The sequence below is a fragment of the Topomyia yanbarensis genome, chromosome 2 (assembly GCF_030247195.1).
Source record: "Topomyia yanbarensis strain Yona2022 chromosome 2, ASM3024719v1, whole genome shotgun sequence".
Lineage (NCBI taxonomy): Eukaryota > Metazoa > Arthropoda > Insecta > Diptera > Culicidae > Topomyia > Topomyia yanbarensis.
Window position 1 is genome coordinate 461,492,388 of NC_080671.1, and position 19,246 is coordinate 461,511,633.

General features: G+C 44.6%; 2 protein-coding genes across 3 annotated transcripts in view; one reads left to right on the plus strand and one right to left on the minus strand.

The window, feature by feature from the left end:
- LOC131686013 (mucin-2-like) overlaps window positions 1-2,509 on the minus strand; it is a 67,474-nt gene extending 64,965 nt beyond the window's left edge. Inside the window, exon 1 of the mRNA XM_058970113.1 lies at window positions 1,758-2,509. The gene's annotated coding sequence lies outside the window, so the exon portion shown is untranslated. The remainder of the gene's footprint in view (window positions 1-1,757) is intronic.
- The window catches only part of LOC131686017 (ketohexokinase-like), a 96,532-nt gene that overhangs the window by 14,703 nt on the left and 62,583 nt on the right, over window positions 1-19,246 (plus strand). The window contains exons 3-4 of one of the 2 annotated variants that reach the window (XM_058970124.1): window positions 17,806-18,047; window positions 18,217-18,489. The exons of the other annotated variant lie outside the window; for it this stretch is intronic. The gene's annotated coding sequence lies outside the window, so the exon portion shown is untranslated. The remainder of the gene's footprint in view (window positions 1-17,805; window positions 18,048-18,216; window positions 18,490-19,246) is intronic. 2 annotated transcript variants of the gene reach the window in all.

A 19,246-nucleotide genomic window follows, 5' to 3' on the forward strand; every position in this document is an offset into this window, starting at 1 on the left:
TACAGATCTGACAGGAACAAATATTCACTCAACAACAATCGCGCCAACAAAAAAGCGAACACCAAAGTTGACGGATTCACAGTAGCGTCCAATAGGAACAAAAAAAAACAAAAAAAATCGACCGTGAACAGCAATAAAGCAGTACACCGATGACGAAATGTATGTGCCGATGACGCTAGGGCAGGCAGACTGGTTGATCCCCAGAGCAGTGCACCGAACAACGCAGCTGCACCACTAAGAAAGAAGATCTCGACACGCAGTAAGAACCTGCGTCAACAAGACCCGACGACAGCATTGAGATGTAATTTTTTTCTTTCAATTTTCGTTTTGTAAAAGCATATAAGATCCACGGCTCAGTTATGCTAACAACAAACATGATGACATCGACGGGCTGATCAAGTACGACAGTCTACAGCGAGCTGGACTTGTAGTGCGAATGCCGAAGGAGATACTGGATAATGTTATGCTCAGCAGAGAACCTGAAAAAGGTCACCGACCGAGGAAGATGCTTGTACGGCGGGCGTTCAAAATGACTGAAAAATGATAGTCCAAAATCAAGAAGTCTAGTAATCAAAAATCAATTAGCTATTGAAATTGCGTTTCGACTTCGTCTCATCAGAATCCGAGTCCTGTGTGATGTCCCGTCCATTGTTTTCGTTTTTGGAGCTGGCGTCAATCCAATGCTAGTTTAGTCATGTCACTAAGTTATTGTCTGATTCTGATGAGACGAAATCGCAACGCAATTACCATAACTAATTTATTTATAGGTTTTGTGGTTTTCACGCGCAAAGATGGGTTAAAAAAAATCTCCTCAGTGTAGAAAAAATAGATTTTACCTAAATTTTCTCAACTAGAATGAAATAATCAAAAATATTGTTCGGTCACCATTTAAAAAAATAATACAATATTTGTTTCAAATGTTAATTGTTTAGAAACAACAACAACAATGAGATTTGAAGTCACAAAAATTCTGCAACACGAAACACTACATGCAAAGATTAACCAATTAATTCATGTTATCTTCCTACTGCTTGCTATCAGTGATTACTTATTGCTACGAATTAATAATGTTGCAATTTCATTATGATTGTTTTAATTTCGCTCAAGAGAAAATACAGTTTGCGACATAATAAATATGCACCCATCTCAGCTTCATAGGTACATAATGTTGTTTGAGCGTAATGCGATTCAATGCTAAGGGTAATAAACGATGGAGTTGGGTGGTCATATGTCAATCAAGAAATTCCTCCTAGTTCTGTCTGCCAATTAGTTAACCCAACCGATCAGATAACTTCTTCTTGCTTAAACTTACAATTAATAAAATGTTGTTCATAGAGATTATTCACAATTTTCATTGCATTGCTTTACACATGATTGTCGCTATCCATAAGTGAAATTGATCACCGAATTGACTAATTTTCTGAAATGTTTTCAGTTTCTCCTAGAACATGCGAATCACCTTCCGGGCTGGATTCTAATTCCTTTTGACCCACTTTCAACCCCGTGGATAATCGACAGGCCGTAAAATAACAGTATTCACGACAGATGAAGAAAAACAACAAAAAATTATCACATCATCCCAAAACGCAACAATTAGCACCCGTTTCAAGTGGCCTACCGTCATTGCTGAACTCCTCACTCCAAACACACAGCCCTCCCAATATGGGTGTCAAACTTTCACACATTCCCTCACGCGCTCCCCTCGTGGAATCAGGTTGATTTGAATGTGTGCCTTTTGATTCTAGTTCAATTCTTACCGTTATTTTTACCTCCACTTGGTCTCTCTTGTGCGCCCTGGAATGTGCGCGCTCTCAGTCCAGTCTTGAAGCGCTGGCCAAGTTGTTGTTGTTGCTGATGATGATGATGCGGTCCGGGATCTGCTGCTGGATCTTGTTTGCTCTTTACCAACACTTTTTGCCTCTCAACATCAACTACTGCGCACGGATAGAAGTTTTCCCCCTTTCGTGAGAGGTTCAGCAAAGAGTCATTAGCCTTTTTCTGGCTTACAAAACGAAACTCCCTCCTTTTTTTTGCTATTGGTTGGCGAAAATTGATCTTGTTTCGAACGCGAAAGAATGGAATTTTCACTTTCCAAATGTATTTTCTTGCACCAATTTCTTCGATTTGTTACACTTGCCTCGGCGCGACGGGGCCAATTCTCACTGCACTAAAAACAGCTCGCGAGGGTTCTCGGTTGGAAACGGTTAATCGCTATCTGCTTTCGTTTCGATTCTTCTTTTCTAATAACGGCTTAGTTCTCGATAAAATAGAGAATCACTGACTGATTGACTGATATCACGTTTTCGAGTGCCGTTCCTATTCCCTCCCACTGGAACTGACTGGGTCGTTTCGGGGTCAGTCTGAGCGTTTGATCAATCCGCCGTCGTCATCCGTGTTTTTGGATAGTCGAACACATTGGTGAGGCAATCGTTTGGGGGCTTTATGATCGTTATTCGTCCTCTTTTTCTTCTTCTTCTTCTCCGCTTGGAACTTCCCGGAATTGCGTCCGTTCGCTATGAATATCGCTTTCAGACTGAGGAAAAAAGCTGCACCCGACAATCTAGCTGCCAGCGGAAGAGATCAAGAAGCTATACTTCGCGAGGAACTTACACTACGTACACATAATTTCCCAAAGCTGCGCGGCGAGCTACTTGCTGTTATTTTCCTCTACCGTTGTCTGCTGTTATTGAAATTCTCCTCTCTTGTTGGCCGGCGGTGTTATGGTTCTTACGAGCAGGGTGGAGATTGGGCTTAGTCTCTCGGTTTAAAAAAACCTGAACTGATTCCCACAAGACGTGAGGCTGGACCAATTTTAATCAAACTATAGTTTTAAATTGATGACCAGACTATCCGCTCGATGTCCTGGTGTATTTGGCCATAAACACAGAAATCACTCCCAAAGTGCCCAATAAGATAGAGATGGGCGTTGAACGTAGGGTGCTGTGGGCCAATTTTAAAATTCAAATGAATTATATGTGTATTATGAAACATTCAGTAGGCTTTGAAAACTGTAAAATGTGTACAAACAAAAAGTGAAAATAAGTAAATACATCGTCGTGCAGATGTGATTTTAGAATCACTGCCTTTTAGTTCATCGTGGAAAAAAATCTGTCGCGAAATACTTCTCGTGCTTCGATAATCGAACTCTGGAATGGCATTGTAAATACCAGGTAATTTACATTTGACGTAAACAACATAGCGACGTATTTTTATCTTCCGACATCTCATTGGGGTGTTGCAGAGGCCCTGTGGTTGGGCTGCAGCACTCGGTTAGAGAGTGGTGGAGGGCACACTAGTGGTTGGTGATGGCTGTTGTGTGCGAATCCTTCAGGATATCCTAGTAGGTTTGGGGGAGGGAGTCGTTTGGTTTGTTGCTGGTCGTGGGCTGAACTGTGGACGTCTCTGCTTCATCCATTTTCATAGTCGACCGTTGTCGTGAGTCGTCTGTAAAGGTAGAAAGACTGGTAGCAGTTTATTCGTTATTATGAACTATTTTGGGTACTTACCAGGCCACAAGGCCACATATGATCTATGTTTTATTCATACAGCAAAAAAAAAACCTTCGTGAAACTTTTCAGCAAACATTCACGAGTGAGCATTCGACACTGCTCTTGGAAGTTCAAGCTTTGTCGTTCGTTCTGATTCTGCGCATCTAGTGACGCACTGCGAACCTTTTGCAACCTCCCGCGCGAGTGAACGAATTTTCACATGCTTATCGGTGTCCGTTATGAAAGAGAACAGGATGTCATCGGCTACCGGGTCGTTTGTCGGTACATTCGTAATGGATGACGAGAGGTCGTACTACTGGCTGCTTAGCTCGGTGCAGTTTATCAGAAGCTACTCGGCGATTTTCACGTGCTGCGCAAGTTGACGGATCAGTTCTGGTGAATGTATAGACGTCGATATTGCTGGTGTGTTCGGTTCAGAGTTGAATTAGTGCTCTTTACCATCAGCTCATCCGGGAACATTTCAACCGGCAACATAGTTCGATGAAAGCCATCAAAGGATACAATCGCAAAGGGTCCATCCATAAATGACGTAGCATTATATGGGGGAGAGGGGAGTGTTGTATTTTGTGACGATGTGTGACGACAGGGGTGTAGGGGGTCATGTCATGTAGCTTTTTTAAAGAGGCATAAAAGTCACGACAATCTTACCCGTTTCATCTAACTAACATCGTTTTTTATTTTTTAAATTTTTTTTACGGGGATAATTGGGATGGAGGGTAACCGTCAAGCTACGTAATTACCAGGGGGTATTTAGAGATTTGTGACGAAAAGCTACGATGAGGGAGGGGAGGGGGGGGGGTTTCAAAATCACTGAAAAACGCTACGTCATTTATGGATGTAGCCTAAAAGGAGTTAATAGGGATCTTTAATTTGGAAAAAATGCGTCAGTTTTCCATTTGTATTGATAATGAGTGTCCTTACGAGTACACTCATATTATTTTGAAACCTTAGTTATTCTTTTCTGACTTTTAAATTAAAAAAAAAACTAAATTAAATTCAGCCAACAAACAAACTGCGATAGCTGCTTGCAATCGCAAATTACTGATCTGAAATCTGATAAGGCAACCTATAGAGTCATGCAAGTCACATGGGTTTGGATGTGTTGTTGTATTAAAAGGAAACAAACTAAAAAATGTTTCTTTCAATAGTTTCGGGGTTAGAAATAGAAAAACGATTGAGATATTAACTCACAATACTAACCTGCATCAGAAAATGCCGTAACCCGCACAACCCTAAAGATCGCTATTGCATCAAAAAAAATTTTAACTGCTTATTAGGATGCTTCAAATAGATCACAGAATTTCATCAATTCAGCGCTGGTTTCTTTCTCTGTGTGAGATATTGGAACATTGGAATTTTGCATAAGTACTTCCTCGAGCTGTGTGGTGGGCCTTCAGGGAACTCCTTCTGGCCTTTGCAACGAGGCTTAGGTGAGGCAATATTTCTCCTTTTTCTTTTGTTTCTAGGCACAGCAGGAAATGTCCCTCCTGAGGGTCATCAGAGTCGCATTCACCACTAGACAAGTTAGTATAGATATTCGTAGAGACCAGTGGCGTAACTCTCTTTAGCGTATCTGCAAAAGATCGCTTAGAGTATCCCTGAAGGGAAAACTTCAGTTTATCTTCGCGCTGTTTGTACGCGGGAGATATCCGGCTATCATGTGAATTTCCCCCACAGAAAAGACACTTTGCTACATTCCTTCCACAGGAATCATCCACATGATTCCCATCGCATTTCCCACAACGAACCTTATTGCTACAATGGGAGGCTATGTGTCCCAGTTGTTTGCAATTAGTACAGTTCACGACCCGTGACACAAAAGTTAGACAGCTTCCATATTTAGATGCGGCTGTTCGCCCATCTAAATATGGAAGCAGTCCTTCAATGTCAGCTTCTTTCACCGAACAGCCTAGATAAGCCGTGTAGTGTCGGTAGTGGTTGTTTTAACCGGCTAAGAATTACACTACGGACTACCTGTTCCAGTGGTAAATATCCACCAAACAGGGACCCCGATTCCATAGTGTCATGCGACCCGTGCTATGGGTAAAATTGTTGAGGTGGTTTAAAACATTCTCAATGGCGAACGGAGCCTGGGAAGAGTTGGGCGAACTCCCCAGTATGCCGCATTACGCAGCAGAACGTTCACTCTACACACCGAAGTTTTTTCACCGATGATTCACTTAATTTTGCCGAATTTTTGTTGGCTGGGGGTTTGCTGAGACTCTCGGCTGATGGTAGTTCGGTGAAGTTTTGTTGAGTTTCGATTATCAAATTTGGATGTGTACAGATGAACCTGCCCAGAGGCCGTGTGGTATCCAGCCAAGAATTGAGCCACTGAGGTCCTGCTCCCATGTCGTAGGAGGCGACTGAAAGTAGGAGACCCTAAGTCAAGGTGTAGTTCCGTACCGAGGACTTGATGACTGGAGGGTCTAAAATAAGCCAGACGCACACGGAGCATTTTGGGTTTTGCCTTTACTGTGTTATGCGAATCTCTGACACAGTGGACCATTATTTTCTTCGCAAATCGTGGGAATCAAATGATCATGTCCCATTTAAACCTGATATGGTTCGCTATATGCGTTAACATCCCAACTCGCTTGGTGTCCTCTAGTTGTTGTGCAATTTGTGTTGGAGATGAAATGTTCAGTTCTCTAATCAACAATGGTTAGAATAGCACAAATCAATCTCCAGCATAAACGTACAGCAACTATGAATTTATCTCGACTCATGCAGGAAGGTAAAGTTTCCATAGCATTGGTTCAAGAACCGTATTTCCATAAAGGAAACTTCTATTTTGGAAAGTTACTTAACACTGCCTTCATTGCTTACAACAAGACAGGCATGACTAACCCACGTGAAATGCCTCGTGCTTCCATTATTGCAAATAAGGCTATTGACGCGTGTCTCATATCGGAGCTCACAACTCGCGATATATGTGTTGTCACAGTTACACTGACTGTCGGAAATGTAGACAAAAATATATGTATATTGTTCAGCATACCTACCGCATAACGAATCATCTCCTTCTGATGATTTCAAAAGCGTTGTATCATATTGTAGCAGAAATGGGCTTCCGCTCATTATCGGCAGTGATGCGAATGCTCATCACATCATTTGGGGCAGCTGAGATTCCAATCTGAGAGGCTCTGAACTGATGGAGTACATAAGTAGTACAAATCTCCATATTCTGAATGTGGGAAACCGACCAACTTTTGCGAGGTCTGGGAGGGAGGAGGTGTTAGACATAACAGTTTGCTCTGATAGAATTTTGCATGAGCTGGGAAATTGGCAGGTTCCAAATGAAACTGAACCGTCTCTATCCGATCATAAATATATATTTTTCGATCATTTTGATGTCACCTTCAGTGTGGTAACATATCGTAATCCTAAATCTACAAACTGGGACCTCTTTTTAGAAAACTAGGCGACTAAATTTCATGGATATTTTCGACTTAGATGACGTCTTGGATACGACAAACTCATTCATATTAGCATCCTACGATGAAGCTTGTCCACTTCGTACTGTTAAATCGACTAGGGGAACCCTTTGGTGGAGGGCTGAGCTTGAAAGAATGAAGAAAGTTATGAGAAGAGCTTGGAACCGGCGTCAGCGTGATGACTCCAGGGCTTTCAGGTCAGCTCGTAGTGCATATAAGAAATGTCTTAGATCTTCAGAACGGGCTGACTGACAAAACCTATGCACTAATATCTCTAGTCTGAACGAGGCTAGCAGGTTAAATAAAATTCTCTCCAAATCGAATGATTTTCAGATGAACTCCTTGAAAACCAGAGATGGTGTTTATGTGACGGACGAAAAATATGTTCTTAATTGTCTCTTCGACACACACTTTCCAGGTTGTATCGATCCGGAGTTGAATAATGTTCACAGATCTCATTCTGGTGATTCGGACTCGTGGGCGTTAGCACGCACATTGGTTTCCACTGAATCGGTCAAGTGGGCAGGTGACAGCTTTGCTCCATACAAATCACCCGCAAAAGATGGAATACTTCCCGTGCTACTGCAAAAGGGATTTGATATTCTTAAACATGTCTTGAAAAAGATTTTGCTTTCCAGTCCTGCTACCGGGTATATCCCGAAAGCATGGCGAGAAATAACTGTTAGATTTATTCCCAAAGGGGGCCGCTCGAGCTATGAAGAAGCCAAGAGTTTTAGGCCTATCAGCTTAAGTTCTTTTCTTCTGAAAGCTTTGGAACGGATAATCGATCATCACATCAGGAACGTTAGTTTAGTTGAATATCCACTGCATAAAATACAACATGCATATCAGTGTGGGAAATCCACGATCACTCTGCTTCACGATGTTGTTAACAACATTGAGAAAGCCTTCTCGCTCAAGCAATCTAGCTTGGGTGTATTCCTAGATATTGAGGGTGCTATTGACATTGTGTCCTTCCAGCCTATTCCGGAAGCGACGCGCGGTAATGGGATACCTGCATGTATCTCTGGTTGGATAAACGCAATGCTTAGTAACCGCATACTTTGCTCGTCACTGCGACAGGCTGAGATACGGAAGTTGAGTATTTGCGGTTGTCCTCAGGGCGGCGTTCTGTCACCTTTGTTATGGAACTTGGTAGCTGACGGCTTGGTGAAGAAACTCAATGAGCTTGGATTTCCAACCTACGGTTTGCTGACGATTACCAAATACTAATTACTGGATTTTGCATCGGAACAATCTTTGACTTAATGCAACAGGCATTAAGAGCTGTCGAACAGTGGTGTCGACAAGTTAAACTTTCAGTTAACCCAAGCAAAACTTTAATGGTTCTTTTCACGAAGAAGCGAATAACAACCGGGGTTCGTCCCTTGCAGTTCTTTGAATCTGAGCTAATGTGTGCAGATCAAGTCAAATACGTTGGAGTCATATTGGATTCCAAACTGAATTGGTCTGCTCACATTGAGTTCAGAGTCAAGAAGGCGTGCATGGCCTTCGGGCAGTGCAGACGAACTTTTGGAAAGACCTGGGGTCTCAAATTTAAATACATCTATTGGATTCACACGATAATTGTACGTTCAATACTGTCGTACGGATGCCTTGTGTGGTGGCAGAGGGGAGAGGTGGTGACAGTCCAGTCAAAGCTAAACCATCTGCTAGCGAATGACGGATCTCAATAGTAGCATGTCTGTAATAACCTGGAACTATTGAGAACCAGAGCTACAGGTCCAAAGCCCTGGTAAAGCAGGATGGTTGTGATGATCTAGGCCGCGGTCACCACGTAAATCAAGATAGGTCATAACCCCAATTCCAAGGCGTGAAGCGACCCGTGCCGAGTGATCGAGGGGGTGAAAAAGATGCTCAATCGTTAACGGAGCCTGCGGGGTACCTGGGCAACCCCCACAGTAAGCGTCCCTTACCACGTTACTGCGGAGCTCTGGCGTGGCGGACATTTATTCTCGCTCTACTCGTGGGATTTGATATGGAGAGCAAAAATAAAAACAACAAACAATCGGAAGTGCCAAACCCCTTTGCTAGAGGCGGTTTGGCGAGGTCTCCCCCCGTGGGGAGAGTAGTGGAGCGATGAGTGCTGCATCTGAAAGCACCAGTGACCCCCCAGCAGCGGTAGGAAATAGTCCTACCAACGCACCGGACGGGCCACTATCTGCGATGCGCAAAGTGGTGGAGCAGCTCGATTCAATAATCGAGTACACTAGCGCAAAGCAAAATATAAGCAAGGAGTTAAAACAGAGTCTCCTGGAACTCCGGAAAACTGTTCGTGTCGCAAGACAGAAACAGCAGGCTTATGCCAAGAGGGTGGAATGTCGGGAGAAGTCCGACAGAGAAACCCAGACAGTGACCTCCAAGAGGGAGGGAAAAGAGAAGGTCGATACGGGCACTCAGACAGTGGCCTTCACCTTCTATGGAGCAGCCACGTCGCTCGAAGCGGCGGCCGAGTTCCCCTCGAAGGGAAAAGGCAAGGGCAATCGCAGGACGGCGTCGAACGCGAAGCGCCCTAGGAAGTCATCAGGCGAGGGTGCAAAAACCGACACCACACGGCGTGCAACCGTCAAGGCCAAACGCCGTTTGGTCGAGGTAAGCGGGGGCGAGAATGATCCCTCCGGGCAGAGTGATGGTACCAGCAACTCGGCGCAACCGGGGCAGGGGGGCGTAAACCCCTGGACGCTGGTCACCAAGAAGAAGCCGACACCGGATGCACTGCGGCCCGCGAAGAAGGCCAAGAGGCGAGGCCTTGTGGTTAAAAACCGACAAGGACAAATATGCCGACGTCCTAAAGTCGATGAGGGCGGCCGAAAGCCTCTCGGCCCTCGGGCAAGACGTGCGCAGCGTGAGACGCACCAACAAAGGCGAAATGCTTTTGGTGCTGAAGCGAGGCGCACAATCCAGTGCAGTCTATAAGGCCTTGGTCCAAGAGGTCCTTGGTGAAGGCGCCCAGGTCAGGTCGCCAGGGGCGGAAATGACTCTCCAGTGCAAGCATCTGGACGAGTTCACGACCGCAAAAGATGTCGTCGCAGCCGTCAAGCAGCAATGCGACGTGACAATCGAGCGGGCCTCTGTGCGCTTGAGTGGTGGGCCCTCCGGCACCCAAGGCGGATGCCAAAAAGGTAACCGAGAAAGGTAAGCTGAAGATCGGCTGGTCGGTATGCCCAATTAGCATACCCTAGCCGCCTTCAGTGGATAGGTGCTATCGGTGCCTTGAGTCCGGCCATAAATCTTACGAATGTAAGGGTACAGACAGGAGCAAACTATGTCGTCGCTGCGGCGAGGAGGGGCATAAGGAGCGGGGCTGCACTAAGGCGCATAAATGCCTTATCTGCACCGCTAAGAAGCAAGCCCGTAATCATGCTATGGGCGGACCTTCGTGTCCCTTCGGTGAGGCAAATAAGAAGAAGCCGTGAACGTCACACAGCTAAATCTTAACCATTGTGCAGCAGCCCAACAGCAGCTGTGGCAGTCGGTGTCGGAGTCGAGGACAGATGTCGCCCTCCTATCAGACCCGTACAACATCCCTGCCGGCAATTGGGTGTCGGACGAGCCTGGGATGGTGGCAATCTGTACAACGAGACGGTTCCCGGTTCAAGAGGTAATACACTCTCCGCCGAGGGTGTTGCGATTGCCAAGATCAACTGTGTGATCATTTAGCAATCCGCTTTAGGATCAACTATGGTGTGCAGTATCCGAGGGCGGGAGATCCCTATCAGGTACGCGGGTGGAAGTCCAATCACTTCGACAGCGAAGCTTTCACCGCGGCCCTGGGACTGGAAGCCAACACCGAGAGTCTAAGCGGGGATGCGCTGGTAGCCGTTCTATCGCCGACGCCACTATGCCGAGAAAAACCCTGCCAAGAAACGGCAGATGCCCGGAATACTGGTGGAGTGCCGAGATTGCAGCTCTACGATCAGCCTGCCTCAGAGCTAGACGTAGGATGCAAAAGAGAACCGCCGTGAAGTGTTTCGAGCTGCGAAATTGGCCCTTAACAAGGCCATTAAAAACAGCAAGAGAGCGTGTTTCGACAACCTGTGTGAGAGTGCCAACGCGAATCCGTGGGTTGACGCCTACAGAATCATGATATGAAGAACTACTCGCAGTGGCTAATTCCCTAGCAATGAACAAAGCTCCAGGGCCGGATGGAGTTCCAAACAGCGCTCTCAAGGCAGCGATCATAGCGAACCCGAACATGTTCAGGCTAGCTATGCAGAGATGCCTTGACGAGTGCCGTTTCCCCGATAGATGGAAAAGGTAGAAATTGGTGTTGTTGCCGAAGCCCGGAACGACACGACTGGCAAATTGTTTGAGAGGATCATCCTCAACAGGCTAACCCCGTACGCAGAAGGTACGGACGGTCTGTCAAGCAACCAGTTTGGCTTTCGGAAGGGTAAGTCCACGGTGGACGCTATCAACTCAGTGATAAAGACTGCCGAGATAGCGATCCAACGAAAAAGGCGAGGCATTCGATATTGTACATTGGTGACACTTGACGGAAGAACGCATTCAACAGCGCAAGCTGGAATGCCATCGCGCTCTCGTTACACAGGCTTAGCCTACCGGTGGGTCTGTACTGGATCCTGGAAAGCTACTTCCAGAACCGCGTACTGCTATACGAGACCGATGCCGGTCAGAAAAGGGTTCCGATTACCGCCGGAGTCCTGCAGGGCTCGATCCTAGGCCCGGTGCTATGGAACCTCATGTATGACGGGGTTCTGAGACTGAAGTTCACTCCTGGGGTCAAGATCGTAACCGACGACGTAACCTTGGAGGTCTACGGGGAGTCAATCCTTGAGGTAGAACTAACTGCAGAACACGCGATCAACACGGTGGAGGAATGGATGAGCGCGAGAGGCCTGGAGCTCGCTCAGCATAAGACGGAGGTAGTTTCGTCAACAACCGTAAGTCGGCACAACATGCAGTTATCCATGTGGGAGAAGTCGTGATCACCTCACAGCGGAGTCTGAAGTCTCTCGGAGTCATTATAGACGACAAGCTGACCTTCGGCAGCCACGTCGACTATACGTGCAAGAGAGCTTTGACTGCTGTTCCGGCACTATCGAGGATGATGTCCAACAGTAAGCTACTGGCAGGCGTTGCCGTATCTATCCTCAGATACGGCGGCCCGTCATGATCAAGAGCACTGAGACTGGAGAGCACCTACCGCGTGATGTACCTCAGAATGATGTCTGCCTACCGCACGGTATCACACGATGCATCCTGCGTGATAGCGAGCATGATGCCAGTCGGGCTGGTCATTCGGGAAGATGAGGAGTGCTTTGAGCTACGTGGAAATAGGGGAGCCCGCGAGCGCACCAGGGTGGCTTCGGTCGCCAGATGGCAGCGCGAGTGGGATAAATCCTCGAAAGATAGGTGGACCCACCGGCTGATACCAAACATATCGAGCTGGGTGGGGAAGTTTACTTCCATCTGACACAATTCCTGTCAGGCCATGACTGCTTCCGACAGTACCTCCACAGGTTCGGGCACGCGGAGGTCTTCGCCTGCCCTGACTGCCTAGGTGTAGACGAAACTGCCGAACACATACTGTTCGTATGTCCTCGTTTCGACATCGAAAGAAGAGCAATGCTTGACGTCTGCGGCTGGGACACAACCCCTGATACCCTTATTCAGCGGATGTGTCAATCGGTGGAGAAGTGGAACGCAGTCTCGGCTGACGGGCACGACTAACTAGTGATTGGTTAGTTGGAGCGAAAAAGGCCGAGCGCAGAAAAGTGAGTGAATGGTCTGTTCATGCTGAAGCAGGTTCAACGCAGCGACTGGCAACCGCGTTAGGGGTAAACCAAGGCAGAAGAGCGAGTGTATGGGCGTATATGTGGACTGCCTCATGCCAAGATGGAAGGGTCGTAGCGTAGTATGATGGGACTTAGCTATCGATGCCTCGTGGCGTGGCAGAGGAGCGAAAGGGTGAGCATCCAAGTCAGTCTCACACGGTATGTTAGGGTTCGCTGCTTCACACTCATACAAATCGCTGACAGTCAGCAATTCAATGGGGATGCAAGTTTTTCACTTAATTTGAAGATTTGGTTCGGTGGAGGTGCGGTCGCGGTTTAGCGATTTGAAATTCGCATCCTACTGATCGGAAGATTGAACACTGCACTCGCGTAAACTATCGCTGGGGTAGCGAAATACTCCAGCGATTGGAGCCGGATGGTAGAGGCCGAGATTGGAAGAAAGATCCGGTTGGCGTTTTTTTCCGGGCGATCTGGGCCAGAGCAAAAAAACGTAAACTCAACCGATCACTCCGAGTGATTGATCTGTATCCTAAAGGTAATAGAACCTTACCCAAAAGTGACACAATCTCGCCCGTCGGATTTTGGGTGCAGAATTGCATCGAAGGCCCCAAATGAGGAACAGACCTAACCACTTCGGGTGTTGTGGATCAACTGCTTAATGAATATTGATAATACCCTTATTTTATTAATATAATTAGCCAATTAGCACATATTAAATGCAGGTAATACAAATTATGAACATCGTATTTCTACAACAATAGAGCTTCCTAATTCCAGTAACAATAAAGCTTTTTTGGACCTTTCTACTATACCCTGCAGTTCTCATTTGTACAAACTGCGTTCCTAAAGTTTGTCGATACATATAATTGAGTGCAGAAATAGAGCGAGTAAACACCCAAAACAAAAATCTCTTGCAATGATTGCAAGCGACAATCACTTGCAAATAATGTTAGCATCGCTTGCAATTTTGCAGTTAAAGCCGCTTGCAATTGTTGCAAGCATATAAAATCACTTCATCTCTCGCTATACGTACATACGTTTCTTCAACACACTGTCAAAGGATTACCACCACATTTACATGCCTATGCTGGTTGGTATAGCAACGCACGGCGAGTTTTTATTTTCCGTCTACTTTTTATTCATTCCTCACCAACATCATCAAACGCAGTTTTGTGGTTTATTCATTACACACGAGACGGCATCAAATTGCGGATGTGACAACTGTACGAGTTTTAACGTCCTGTTCTTATGTGTAAGGACAGATCAGTGCTTATAGTTAGCGCTATGAAGCGCAAGGACCTAAGTTCAAATCTGGCTGCGTGTTTTACTTTTTTCATTAATCGTGAAATCATCTGTTTATATATGACTTTTATCCACTTATTACTATCTGGTAGTATGGTTGGGTGGATAAAGTATTGCTTAGCGATCTGTTTGTGCGGGGGTACATTTTTCAATGCCAACAGCCTTTTTTTCTTACGCATATTGGTCACCAATACACATACATCGCTAATACATAGGCAAAATTCGGTTTTTCTGTTTCTTGCATTGCATGCAAGGAAGCTTCTTGCAATTTTCGCACATTACCAGAACGCTTGCAATTTTCGCTCGTATTTATTGCATTAATGTAAGCGAATCTTACCGGGTACGTTTTGGGTGAAGGCGCTATAACCTAGACTCATTAGCCAGGACAGGGTTAAATACTTCTCTCCCACCCCATCCCAGGAACCTATGACTGAAGGAGTTACATTAACCCTCTTAGTCAAGTCACTCCCAACGATTTATCAAATCCCCATCAAATTGAAACGGTTGGTACGGTTGTCCACGTTTCTTCCTTATTCAAGGTTTGAAATAGTTCGTTGATTAAATTCTTCATTAAATGAATAATTTAATTGCAGTATAATTTTGAATCATCTTCAATTTGTACGCTGCACAGTTGACCTGACCGCTTTAATGATTGTGTCACCTATCATATGTACCACAAACATTAATATTGACAAGGAAAATTGTAGGCGAACGTCTGCAATTTTCCAGGATCCCTACATGTATTGGCTGTGTATGTGTAGACTAGACTAAACTAGACCAGACGTATAATTGAGTGCAGAATGTTTGTTTTATGCATTGTATCAGAATCGTATTGTATCCTTTCATGTTGCAACGTTACATATTTTTGCGTTGAGCAGCGCATAATGCTTGAACGTTTGTGGTATAGTATATTGAGGAAAATGCATAATATTTATTCGACATCTTAAGGCACAATTTCAGCATAGAGAATAAATTTCTTTTAAAAAAAAGTATGCATAATACTCTGAAATTTTCAAATTTGAATCACTTTATGCATACTTTTTGGTCACATTTTCGCACAGTGGCAATGGTAAAAACTGCAATCGAAGTAGGCGAGTAACAAACGTTTTTCAAATAAAGTAAAATTTGGTCTTTGCGGTTACTTAAGTTTTTGTTACAATCTATTGTCCTGACACATTCTTAGATTAAAAAAAACAATGCAATGAGTTTACGAATAAGCTGCGAAACCACGCTAGACGAAACGCGAAAGGCTGTTCGGGAACTGGAGAAATGACGACAGGTTCGCGTACTTATAGCTAACGACAGTCTTTCACCCGACCGCAATGTTCAGGGAGGAACGGAATGGTCTCACAAGCCCTATCTACAATTTTTGCCGAACTAGTATTTCATCTGTACCCGACGTGCAAAAACCACCTACCACTGCTAGGTAAATATGTATATGTTATAATTATCCATAATATCTCTTCCCTTAGTATAATTCTTCCTCTCTCCTAAAGCTGATCATACATTGTGTCATCCAGCGAACGACGGGATCGGCCAGGTTCCCTGTCATCGCGCATTTAAGTCTTCCAAGCGAGAGCTTTCTTTCACTTTGCTTATGTCACCTCTTTCTTTGCGATCTACAACACCTTATGCGAGAATCGGTTCCAGTTAGGTCCGGGTTTGTCGCGAGAGACAGTAGAACCGGAGCCCGTTCGAAGGAGAAACGCCTAACAACACTAGCAGAGGTTGGTATAGGAAACCATAATCACTGCATACTGCGATCGATAATGCAAGGGCCAAGAGAGCTGATGGTAGTTATGTACTGAAAGTACGCAGCCACTCGTTTTATGTCCAACCGGTTTCATCTGATTCATGGTAACTGAATGCAGTTGGATGATAAGCGTCATTGTTTTCCGCTTTATGGTGCGCTGATGATCATAATATACTTGTATATGAGAGAAAAAAAATGCAACAGTTTTAATCTGTTTTTTTCTCCTCACATGCATCGGTGTGAACAGATTGGAGCACTGATAATCGTTAGGCGGGATAGTTCTCGTCATTATCATCATCCGCTTGCCTGCATCGTTTAGCTGTATTTAAAGTACCATAGTCGTTTTATGTGGTGTAACTTGTTTAGAACGGGGAACGGTTTCTTAAATCATTATGTCAATAACCTTTAGAGTTATTCATCAATCTACTGCTGACAGGATCCAGTGCAACGTTAATTTCTTCATCAGAGTAATCGATCATATTCCTTTTCCGATGATGCTGTCTAGCAGCTATTAATTAAAACACCGGAAAACGGGGGTTGCCCTAATCCCGCTCATCACACCATTAGTCGAAAAAAAATCCCGAAATCAGCCAACCGAAAAGGTGATGAAATTAATTTAATTTTCCACCTCACCGATTTACTCGTTTCTTTCTCACCATTCGCTAAATGCCCCCTACTAGATCAGTACAGCACGATGATCGGCTTACTATACAGAATGGTGAGAGATGGTGGGTGCAGCCGGAGCCAGTCGGCTAGGTTTAACCGCTTGGCCTACTTTGGGCCAGTGAGAAATACTTTTTTATCACTGCACCACTGGGATTGGGATCAAACAGGCGCACAAATTGGGTGAATGCTCGAAGCAATGATATTCGTGTACTATTTTAACAACCTAATTCGCTAAGCGCCGGGTCGGCTAATTCGGCTGTTGACTTAGCAGTCCGAAAGAACTGAATGGGGCAGTAATTGTACGTTTAGTTCTTCAACTGATGAACCGCTGTTTCATCTTACATTCACCCGATTGCTTTTGCATAAACGCAGTTTTTCCCCGGGGTATCAATCATCGATCTAGACCCACATTTTAGTAATAAATTAGTTTACGCAGTAGTTCACACCGATTGGCAAAAATGCGAAAAACGAGATCTCATTATGCGGCGCAATTTTTGCGATTCGTACCGTTGATTTGTTAGGTTAATTTTTGGGAAATTTAATACTTTCTGATCGAATCTCATATTTTGCTGGCCTCGCCCGATAGCATCGCCCGATACCGACCGACATGATTCAATCCGATTCGATCGATCGATCGGTAAGTGGCAGATGAGTTCGCTGAACCCGCAGTGTTTTGTAAGTTTTATGATTGTTTGAATTTCTGTTTGATTAGATCTAATCACAGCGTGCTGAAAGCTTGGAGTGGAAAGAAGGCAAACTTCAATAAACCTCCGACAGCAGGCCATGACTTTGAGTTGGATCAATTGCCACCCCGAGCTTAACAGAAAACGGCGAAAGTGTGAATTGATATAGTGCGGTAAAGTTGTGAGCATTTGATGGAAACCGTTGCACCGATACTAGAGGTTTTTAATGTGCGATTCAATGAGACCTGTACTGGATGAAAACATGTTGAATATCTTATATCACACCTAAGGCAAATATCAGATAGAAATGGGGTAATAATTGCAGCACTTTGACCATAATGTTTCACTCGAAGAGACGAATAAGTCGATAATTTGCTTGGCTGGGATCGTTCGATTCACATACAGTGTTGTCCAAATGTCAGTACTCCGATTGTTTGTTTAAAGGAGCTGAATAAGCATTAGTCACATCACCCATGTGCTGCTATTGCGTTATCGATCAGAGCAAATTGAGATTGTAAAATTATCTATGGGACAACTTGCTTGGTAATAACATTGATTCACATTGTACAATCTATATTGATCTCTGCAGGCTGATTAATACCGATACCGGTCTTACCGAATGCAATTCTAGCGAAGAAGGAAGGAATGAAATTCTGATATATTTTCCTACTACAGATCAAGGTATCCTTCCATCCTGCACCCTGCGAAGATTATTCAATATCCACTGCATTCCGTTCCTCGAAGCCAACAGCAAACGATACCAACGAGAATGCAAATGCTAAAGAGGACGGATACACCACCGTGACCCCACAAGACCAAGAAACGCGAGAGAAGACAGAATGACTGATTCACCAAACTGCGGTGAAAAACGCAGCTAATGCTTCACCACCAAATATAAGCATCTCAACAAACAGCAGGTAACTGCGTTAACATGCTTCAACTCATTCGTACCGCATCTCTCGGATAGTTCGGACATTTCTCGACAAACATGTCAAATGGTCCTAAGTGCAAATGAGAGCCTCTCTTTGTTTACTTTCTCTTTCGATTATTACGGCGTCATCATAAAACTTTTCAATATTGTTTCAGGATATAAGCATAAGCATAAGACATCGCCCGTAGTTGCTACTCCGTTATTGACCAGAACCAATTGAGATTACAAATTATTCATTGGAACAACATGTTTGGGAATAACATGATGAGCCACATTGTGCAATCTATATTGCTCCCTGCATGCTGATCAATACCGACGCCGACCACGTCCAAATGCAGATCTTCTGGGGAAGGAAGGAATGTTAGTCCGATACATGTTGCTACTAGAAACCGAGGAATCCTCTGCATCTCCACATGTATCACGGGAAGGTGAGAGTAGTTAGTAAGTGTACCAATAGCGTTATCATGTAATAATTGCTCTGGGCAGCCGGCTGCCGAGAATTTGGGAAATTTATCATTTGATGTATTAATACGATTAGCAAAATAATCAACTTGAACTCCGGATAGCCGGCTATAAGGAGCACTGCTTATATTTTAATTCAATCGCGTGACGATTTAGTATAACAGAATGCCGATTTTTAGTTAATACTAGAATGCCGATTCCAAGCAATCACTTCCGCACACGATTTATTTATTGTTATGATCACCACTGGTTATGCTTAGTAAGTCGTAATGAAGCATAAGCATACGAGACCGCCCGTGTGTTGCTACTCCGCTATTGACTAGGACCGATTCTTTGGAATAGCATGCTTGGGAATACCATACTAATCCACATTGTGCAATCTCTCCTAATCCCTGCGTGCTGATCAATACCGACGTCGGCTAAATCTGAATGCAGACCCACTGGGAGAGGAAGGGATGTTAGTCCGATACATGTCTCTGCTAGAGACCGAGGAATTCTCTGCATCTCCACATGCATCACGGGAAGGGGAAGATTATTAATAAGCATTATCGTTTTCTTTTTGCTCTGGGCCGGCTACCGAGATTGTTTAAAAGTTTTGTTGGATGTTCTATTAGTTCTATTTGATACTTGTCGTCATGCTACCGACTGAATAATTGAGCATGCTTTTGTTTTGGTAGAACGCTAGATTATCTGATGCGGTTATAAATAAAACGCGACGTTTGT